Source organism: Macaca nemestrina, chromosome 1 (genome assembly GCF_043159975.1).
Source record: "Macaca nemestrina isolate mMacNem1 chromosome 1, mMacNem.hap1, whole genome shotgun sequence".
Lineage (NCBI taxonomy): Eukaryota > Metazoa > Chordata > Mammalia > Primates > Cercopithecidae > Macaca > Macaca nemestrina.
This window is the reverse complement of record NC_092125.1, coordinates 221279780-221289966: the sequence shown is the minus strand read 5'-3', so window position 1 is coordinate 221289966 and position 10187 is coordinate 221279780. Positions and strand designations below refer to the sequence as shown.

Genomic DNA, 10187 nt, shown 5'->3' with positions numbered 1-10187 from the left:
TATCTAACGGGTTGTTCATGCTGACTCAATGCAAGTTGTGATTAGGTATATGCTGCTTGTCAGACTCAACTGTAGAGGGCAGGGAGTGCTGTTGATCGGACTCACAGCAAAGCCCCCGTTGGGGTTAAGAAGTTACTCTTGTATGCAGGAATTCTCTATTCAAAGAGAATCTAGAATTACATTCCTTGGGATTCTTCTGCCTCAAATTTTCAAATACACTCTTCTAATGAAGGAAAAGGACTAAATGTTGTTACTAGAATAAACTTGGGTTAGGCACAAAGAGAAGAAAGAATTGACGATTTTTTGACCTTTTCTATGTGACAGACATTTTGCCGGGTGCTTTTAGGTGACATCTCATTGAATCCTCATCATGTTATGAAGCATATAATATTTCTTCCCAATTTATAGATCGGGAAACCAAGGTTGACATGGCCCGGAAACTTGTTCAAAGTTTCTTGGTAAGTGGTGGAACTGGAATTGGAAGCCAAGTTGGTTTGCGTTCCAAATCCACCATCCTACAACCGTTCGGTTCCCGTTGCAATAACCTGACACTGATTTGCCATCTTTAAGAAATATTTCTAGGTCATAGTGGATCAGGAGTGAAGAAGTCAATTCATTATTCACTCCTTGGGTCCTGTCTTAGACTTTGCCTTCCCAGTAAGCCTTCCTACTCCAGTCAGGGTTAGATTCTTCTCCTTCAGGCTTGCATAGCAGACAGTAGTTCCTCAATCATAGTTCTGAGCACATTGCATTGTGATTATACAGTGACTGAAAATGTGAATCGGATTGGACTAAAGTGTTCCGTAATCCAATCCATACACTGGATTAAAGTGGTGCCCAATTTCTAATGTTCACAGGTGCTTGGAAAAGCAAATGACAATCATCTCTGGATGAAGGAAATATTCTATGCTTTACATTATTTTTGCAAAGAGTTTTTAAAATACCAGCTACATGAGAAGAAAAGAGCTAGAAATAAGAACCCAATGAAACAACAGTAAAAAATCCACATTCTGTAAAAGAGGTCTGCTAACTATGCTCAAGGGGATAAAATATAAATCTGAAATTTGAGGAGGTTGAAAGTGGTAATTAAAAGTTCAGGAGGCAAAACAAAATTTAAAAAATTAAAATGGTAAAAGTAACATAGCATTAATGCACACGCACACACACACATATATATAGGAAACAAACAGAAATTCTAGAACTGAAGAATGCAGTAATCAAAAGAAAAATTCAATGGATAGACCTGTCAAAAGAAAAACTTCAGCCAAGTTAAATTTAAAAGAGTTTAATTGAGCAATGAATGATTCACATATTGGGCAGCCCCCAGAATCATAGCAGATTCAGAGAGACTCCAGAGGTGCCTTGTGGTGAGAACAAATTTATAGACCAAAAAGGGGGGAAGTTACATACAGAAATTGGAGGTGAGGTACAGAAACAGCTGGATTGGTTACAGGTTGGCGTTTGCCTTATTTGAACATAATTTGAACACTCAGCAGCCTGTGCATGGCTGAAGTATGACTTCTGGGATTGGCTAAGACTCAGCTGTTGTTACAGGTGCATACTTCTAAGTTAGGTGTTCAATCTTGTCTGCCTATTAAGCTAGGTTACGATTTGTCCACAAGGACTCAAATAGAGAAGTGCAGAGTCCTCCTCAGGCCATATTTAGTTTGCTTTAACAGGTTTGATTTCACCTTAGACACACCGGAAGAAAAGTTATGTAAACTGGAATCTAGGTCAGAAGAAACTGTAAGAAATCAAGCATGAAGAGACAAAAGCATAGAAAATACAGAAGAGGGGGCCAGAGGCATTGAGGATTCAGTGATAAGAAAGAACAAATATATAATTGGTGTCCTAGAAGGAGAGTAGAAAGAAAGGAGGCAGGAGCCATATCTGAACAGAAAATAGCTGAGAATTTCCTAAAATGATTGAAAGACATTTATCCATAAATCCAAGAAGCATATTGCATGCAGCATAAAGCAATCCACTCCTAGATACATCAGAATAATGCTGCAGGAAACCAAGGACAAAGAGAAAATCTTAAAAACAAAACAATTGCCCAAATACCTTAAAAGAATTAGTAGCCTGACACCTGTTTTCTCAGAAGCAACAATGACAGTCAGGAAACAGTGGAAAAATATATTCTATGTGTGAAGAAAAGTAACTGCCAAACTGGAATTCTACCCTCACTGAAAATATCCTTCAGAATCAAAGTAAAATAAAGATGTTTTCAGATAAATAGAAACTGAGGAAGTTTGCCACCAGCAGAACTCCTTTAAAGAATATTCTAAAGGGTTCTTCAGGAAAAAGGAAAATGATCACAGATGGGAGGTCAGAGATGAAGAATGGAATAAAAAATAATGCAAATGAAAATTATGTGGGCAAATCTAAGTAAATGCTAACTATAAAATGATAATAATAATAATAACACATGTAATGTAAAATATATAGGAAAGAGAATTAAAGTACACAATAACATATAGGTCTGGAAGGGACCAAATAGAGTTAAATTGTTCTAAGGTCCTTGAGTTTTCTGGGAGGAGGGTAAAAATATGAACCAACATTAGACTTTGCTAAGTCATGAGTGCAGGGTAATTTATTTGGTAAACACTAAAGTAATAGAAAATAGTTTAGTCTATTATGGGAAGTAGAAAAATAATAGTTAAGGGAATTTATATTCTCAAAACAACAATTAAGGGAATTTATAGCCTTAAAAGCATATAGAAGAAAGGAATAAAGGCTGAAAATTAATGAACTAAACATCCATCTCAAAAAACCAAAAAACTGATAACAAAACAAATCCAAAGAAAATACAAGGAACATAATGAAAAAAATTAAGTTTTTAAAAGTATTTTTATACTTACCCTTTTTTTAAAAAAATTATTTTTTTATATCTTTAAAGGAATATTTCTGAAATAAAACAATAACACAATAGAGATGATCAACCATATCACGTTTTGGCTCTTGGCAAAGACTGATAAAAGTGGTACTATCTGGTGAGAACAATAAAGGTAAAAGAGAAAAGGCATAAATAATAAATACTAGGCATAAAGGGAACTTTAATAGAAGCCCTAGAGATACAAAAAGATAAGAAGAAGATATTATGAGCAATGTATGTCAAAACTTTTGAAAATTTAGATGCAATGTGAAAATTCCTAGAAAAATACAACTTACCAAAACTGGAAAAGGCAACAGAAAACCTATGTAGTTTTGTACCTAATAAAGATAGCGAATCTAAAATAGAAAAGCCTTCCAACAAAAACAAAACCAAACAGAAACCTCCTGGCCCAGATGGATTGATTTATGTAATATTCAAGGAAGAAGTAACAGCCATACACACACACAAAACCTGATTTAAAAAGGAGCAAAGGCAAAGACCTAAAAAGAGAATTACAGTTAGACCCAACAATCCCATTACTAAGTATTTACCCAAAGGAAAATAAACCCTTCTACCAAAAAGATACCTATATTTGTATACTTATTGCAGCACTATTTACAACAGTAAAGACATGGAATTAACCCGGGTGCCCCTCAATGGTGTGGATTGGATAAAGAAAATGTGGTACAGGCTGGGTGCAGGGGCACACGCCTGTAATCCCAGCACTTTGGGAGACTGAGGCTGGTGGATCACTTGAGCTTACGAGTTTGAGACCAACCTGGGCAACGTGGTGAAACCTCGTCTCTACCAAAAAGATAAAAATTAGCCAGATGTGGTGGTACGCACCTGCAGAACCAGCTACTCAGGAGACTGAAACAGGAGGATTGCTTCAGCCTGGGAGGTTGAGGCTGCAATGAGCTGTGATCATGTCAATGCACTTCAGCCTAAGTGACAGAGTAAGACACTGTCTCTGAAAAGAAAAGACAAGAAAAGAAAATGTGGTACATATACATCATGGAATACTACATAGCCATAAAGAGGAATGAAATCATGTTCTGTGTGGCAACATAGATGCAACTGGGGCCATTATCCTAAGTGAATTAATGCAGAAACAGAAAACCAAAAATCACATGTTCTCACTTATAAGTGAGAGCTCAACACTGGGGACACATGGGCACAAACATGAGAACAGTGGACACCAGGGATTCCAAAAGTGGGGAGGGGGAAGGAGGGCAGGTGTTGAAAACTCCCTATTGGGTACTATGTTCACTACTTGGGTGGCAGGATCATTAGAAGCCCAAGTTCTAGGATCTTGCAATATATGCATGTAAAAACCTGCACATACACCCCTTGAACCTAAAATAAAAAATGAAAAACAAAAATATGGGCAAAGGACTTGAATAGACATTTCTCTAAAGTGGGTATATAAATGGCCAATGAGCATGTGACAAGATGCTCGATACTGTTAGTCATTAGGGGAAATTAAATCACAATGAGATGCCACTTCACACCCATGAGGCTGGTTGTTATTTAAAAACTGGAAAATAACAAGGGTTGGTGAGGAGGTAGTGAAATGGGAACCCTCGTGCTCTGCTGGCAGGAATGAGAAATGATGCAGATGCTGTGGAAAACAGATCTTTTTGTGGTTCGTGAGCCTGATGATTGGGTGTTCATGTACGTGTGTGAGATGTGCCACCCTTGAAACTTGTTATGACATCAGCACGTCACCCATCTGACCTGGAAAAAAAAAAAAAAAAGAAAAGAGAGAAGAAAACAGTTTTGTGGTGCCAATATCACTTCTAGGTATGAACCCAAAGAACTGAAAGCAGGGATTCAAACAGCTACTTGTACACCAGTGTTCATACCAGCATTATTTACAAAAGCCAAAATGTGAAAACACAGCAAATGTCCATCACCAGATGAATGGATAAACAATGTGTTAAATACATACAACGGAAATACCGTTCAGCCATAAAGAGGAATGCAGTTCTGATATGTGCTACAACATGGACGAACCTTGACAACATTATCTCAGGGCAAGAAAACTGACACAGGAGGACAAGTATTATATGATTCCACTTATATGAGATACCTAGACTAGGCAAGTTCACAGAGACAAAGGAGAAGAGAGAATACCAGGGGTTGAGGAGAAAGAGAGAATGGGGAGTTACAGCTTGAAGGGTACAGAGTTTCTGTTTGGGATGCTGAAAAAGTTCCGGAAGGTGTGGAGCAATGGAAACGCCCATACACTCATGGTGGGAATGTAAACTGATACAACCCTCTGGAAAATAATTGGCATTATCTAGTACAGCTGGAGGCACATATGCACTCTCTGATGTAGCAATTCCACTTTTAAGTATTTATCCTAGAGCAGTGGGTTTCAAAGTGAGATCCACAGATGCTTGGAGGTCCCAAGTCCCTTTCAAGGGGCCTGGAGGGTGAAAACAATTTTTTTTTCTTTTTTTTTTTTTTTTTTTTTTTGAGATGGTGTCTCACTCTTGTTGCCCAGGCTGGAGTGCAATGGCGCGATCTCGGCTCACTGCAACCTCTGCCTCCCGGGTTCAAGCAATTCTCCTGCCTCAGCCTCCCGAGTAGCTGGGATTACAGGCACCCGCCACAATGCCTGGCTAATATTTTGTATTTTTAGTAGAGATGGGGTTTCACTATGTTGGCCAGGATGGTCTCTATCTCCTGACCTCGTGATCCGCTCACCTTGGCCTCCCAAAGTGTTGGGATTACAGGTGTGAGCCACTGTGCCCAGCTGACAATTTTCATAATGCTACTAAGATGTTATTTGCCCTTTTCCACTAAAGTGCTGACTTTTTTTTTTTTTTGAGATGGAATTTTGCTCTTGTCACCTAGGCTGGAGTGCAATGGCATGATCTTGGCTCACTGCAACCTCTACCTCCCGGTTCCAGCAATTCTCCTGCCTCAGCCTCCTGAGTAGCTGAGGAGGTGTGCACCACCACCCCCTGGCTAATTTTTGTATTATGACTAGAGATGGGGTTTCACCATGTTGGCCAGGCTGTTCTCGAACTCCTGACCTCAGGTGATCCACCTACCTCGGCCTCCCAAAGTGCTAGAATCACAGGTGTGAGCCACCGCGCCTGGCCCACAGTGCTGACTTTGATGGTGCAAAAGCATTTGTGGGTAAAATTGCTGGCACCTGTGCATGGATCAAGGCAGTGCCATTAATTATATCAGTATCCTTTATTCTTCACTGCCACACACTTACAGTTTAAACAAAAAAATTAAGTTCACTTAAGAATGTTCTTTGATGAAGAAGTATCAGTTATTACTTTGATCAAACCTCGACCCTGAGCAAATGCCTTTTTAGTGCTGTGTGTGATGAAATGGGAAGGAGATACAAATAAGGCACTGATGTTGCACATCCAAGGGTGAGCACTGTCTTGAGAAAGAGCATTTGTGTGGGTGACTGAGTTGTGAACTGAATTAATTAGCTGGGCTTTTTTTTTTTTTTTCAATGAAACACCGTTTTTACTTGACAGATCATGATTACTTGCAGACAAACCATGATTACTTAAGTTTGAAATGTTTTCTTTTTGTTGTTGTTGTTTTCGTTTGTTTGTTTGTTTTGAGATGGAGTCTCGCTCTGTCGCCCAGGCTGGAGTGCTGTGGTGCAATCTTGGCTCACTGCAAACTTTGCCTGCCAGGTTCAAGCGATTCTCCTGTCTCAGCCTCCTGATGAAATGTTTTCTTGATGTTTCCTTGAAAATGAATGAGGTAAGCCTGTCACTTCAAGGAAAACGACTGAGATTAATTGTTGCCAATAACAAAATTTTGAGCTTTCAAACTAGAACTGGAATTTTGGAAAACTTATGTCCACCACTGTGAACTTGGCAACTTTCTAACAGTTCAATGCTTTTCTGATGATAACAGTAATGATGTTAGCAAATGCGATTTTTTTTTTTTTTTTGAGACAGGGTCTCACTTTGTTGCCCAGGCTAGAGTGTAGTGGTGCAATCGCTGCTTACTGTAGCCTCGACCACCTGGGCTCAGGCTATCCTCCTACCTCACTCTCCCAAATAGCTGGGACTACAGCTGTGGATCACCACACCTGGCTAATTTTTGTATTTGTTTGTAGAGATGGGGTTTCATCATGTTGCCCAGGTGGATCTTGAACTCCTGGGCTCAAGTGATCTGCTCGCCTCAGCGTCCCAAAGTGCTGATATTACAAGGTGTGAGCCACTGTATCCAGCAGCAAGTGTGATTTTTAAAAATGTTGTACAGTTTGGAAGAAGATCTACACAGCTTAGTAAAGCAATATTTTCCAGATGACCACCAAAATCACCAATGGGCAAAAAATTTATTCAAATTTTTTTGTTTTGGAAAATGGAGTTAATCTTTATTAAAAAATTAATTATGTTAACATGAAATAAGTTTTTTTGTTATTTTGAAATTAATAAATATATTTTAAATTTCTGTTTTAATTCCTTTCTTTCTTTTTTCGAGACAGGGTCTTTCTCTGTCACCCAGGCTGGAGTGCAGTGGCACGATCACAGCTCCCTGTAGCCTCAAACTCCTGGGCTCAACGGATCCTGCCATCTCAGCCTCCCTAGTAGCTGGGCCTATAGGTGTGCATCACCATGCCTGGCTATTTTTCATGTATATATATTTTTAAGAAATTAGTTTCTCTATGTTGCCCAGGCTGGTCTTGAGCTCCTGGGGCTCAAGTAATTCTCCTGCCTTGGCCTCCCGAAATACTGGGATTGTACACATAAGCCACTGTGCCCAGACTGTTTTAATTTCTAATATGGTAAATATTGATGAATATAACCAATAACATGTTGATAAACTCGCTTTCTGGGAGAAAAAAACCAAACAGCCTGATATGTAGCCTTTGCCAGTTCTGTGGTGGAAATATTCCCACTGTGACTGACGTCAAGCTACCAATGTGACTTCATAGAGCATGTTATTGGGACAAGACCACAACTGGCTCTCATGAGCAGGTACAATCTGGCTCCAGCACCACTAACACAGTCCACTACAGGCGCCCGCCACCACACCCGGCTAATTTTTTGTATTTTTAGTAGAGACGGGCTTTCACTGTGTTAGCCAGGATGGTCTCGATCTCCTGATCTCATGATCCACACGCCTTGGCCTCCCAAAGTGCTGGGATTACAGACGTAAGCCACCGCGCCTGGCCCGGTATAATTCAGTTTTTAAAACCTTTTATTGTCACATAAAACACAAATATCAAAAAGTACATTAAAAATAAATGTACACAGATAAATGAATTATGGAATAGCAAACCCCACAAAAAACACTGAGTTGATCAGGAAATAAAATATTGCCAGCACGCCCAAAGTACTCCACATGCCCCTCCCACTCACAACCCATTCCTCCTCTAAAGGAAACCACTCTCTTGACTTTTATAGCCATCACTCCCTTGCTTTTCTTTATATGCTTAATGCCAAAGTATGCTCCTAAACAATAATGTTCAGTTTTGCCTATTTGTGGACTGCACAGGGAGATAGTCTCCAGCATGGGTCAGAAGTACTGTCTCTTCCAAGAGAGGAAGGACAGGTTGGGTTTCATGCTTCACAAGGCCTGTATTTATACATATTCAGCAGGTTTGGGGGAAGCTATTTACACTTATGAGTGGAACTGAGCACATACACAATGGAAGAACATGTATGTAACATACATCTTTCCTAAACAATAATATTGGCTGGGCGCGGTGGCTCAAGCCTGTAATCCCAGCACTTTGGGAGGCCGAGACGGGCGGATCACGAGGTCAGGAGATCGAGACCATCCTGGCTAACACAATGAAACCCCGTCTCCACTAAAAATACAAAAAAATTAGCCGGGCGTGGTGGCGGCGCCTGTAGTCCCAGCTACTCGGGAGGCTGAGGCAGGAGAATGGCGGGAACCCGGGAGGCGGAGCTTGCAGTGAGCCGAGATCGCGCCACTGCACTCCAGCCTGGGCGACAGAGCGAGACTCCGCCTCAAAAAAAAAACAAAACAAAACAAAAAAAACAATAATATTTAGCTTTGTGTGTTTGTGGACTACATATAAATGGAATCCTACCGTATGTATTTACTCAAGTCTGGTTTCTTTTCCCCAATATTGTTAATGTTTTTAAGATTCACCCATGTTACATGTAGCCATGGCTGCTATGACTGTTTTGTACATGATTGTCATCCAAAAGACCACCAGGATGGCTGAATAGCACGACAGCTTTATTGGTGATACCAGTTTGCAAACTGCGGGCAGCGTTTTAATATTAAATGAGGTGGAATTTCGCTCTTTATGTCAAAAGGTGAATGTAGGACACAAAGAGAGTTTGTGCACAGCCTCTATAAGCTGGCTGAAACTGGCTTTAGGTCTGCAATAACTTATGAGAAAAGAATGTTTGTAAGGCCAGTCCTCTGTCCAGTGAACCTGGGAGGTGGAGCTTGCAGTAAGCTGAGATCGTGCCAGCCCTGTCCCAACTGTGGTCTCTGCTAAATAAAGGTTTATTCTAATCTGCAGAACATCTTTCATGGTCTTTTCCTGCCACAGGCTTAGTTTCAGGATGGAACACGTAGTTTCCTGGACTTCCTCTATTTTTGTTTAAAGGCTGTTGGAAACTTTCTCTGAATTGCCTACTGAAATCCAGCCTCTTCATTTTTAGCAAGCGATACTGTAGCACAGAGTTTTGTTTAGTTAACTTAACCACGTGTTATAGACCATCTACCTAAGTCAACCATTAAAACCCTTGCAGAGGATTTCATCATACGGATGAACTACAATTTATCGAACCAGCCCTCTGTTGATGGATATCTTGGTGCTTTTTAATTTTTTTTTTTGCCTAATGAATGAGCAAGACAAAGGCCCTTATCTCATTGGACTGAGCTCTGTGGGGATGGTGCCCAGGTCTAATTGCTAATGCATTGCAGCTGTAGCTAAGCACCTGCCATAGAATGTGAAATGATTGTGGAATGAATGAACGAAGACTGAGTGAATGAACCATATTATACCAGTGCCAGTACAAAGACAGAATTCTTTTGTGCAAGCCCCTGCAGAGTAGCAGACAGGAAATGGAGCCCAGTGGTTTAGGTCTGAACCAGAGGGGATTTAAATCTCTTCATGGGATTTAAATCTCATCACAACTGCATGACGTTAGGCAGCTACTTAATCTCTTTGCTTCAGTGTCCTCATCTGTAAAATGGGTATAATAATGGCATCTGCCTCAGAGGGCGGCTGTGAGGATTAAGCACGTGAATAAATGTATATAAATGTCTTTGCTTGGAGCAAGCACATCAACATTCATTAAATAGTTGCAGACTTTAACTCACCCCAATTGTA

General features: G+C 40.2%; 1 non-coding gene across 1 annotated transcript; it reads left to right on the top strand.

Annotated features, from left to right (window-relative positions):
- Positions 1 to 4509: 4509 nt before the first annotated feature.
- On the top strand, positions 4510 to 4613 carry LOC112425133 (small nucleolar RNA U13). Its single transcript, XR_003016146.1, has one exon. It is a non-coding gene; the product is annotated as a small nucleolar RNA U13 (small nucleolar RNA).
- The last annotated feature ends 5574 nt before the right edge of the window (positions 4614 to 10187 follow it).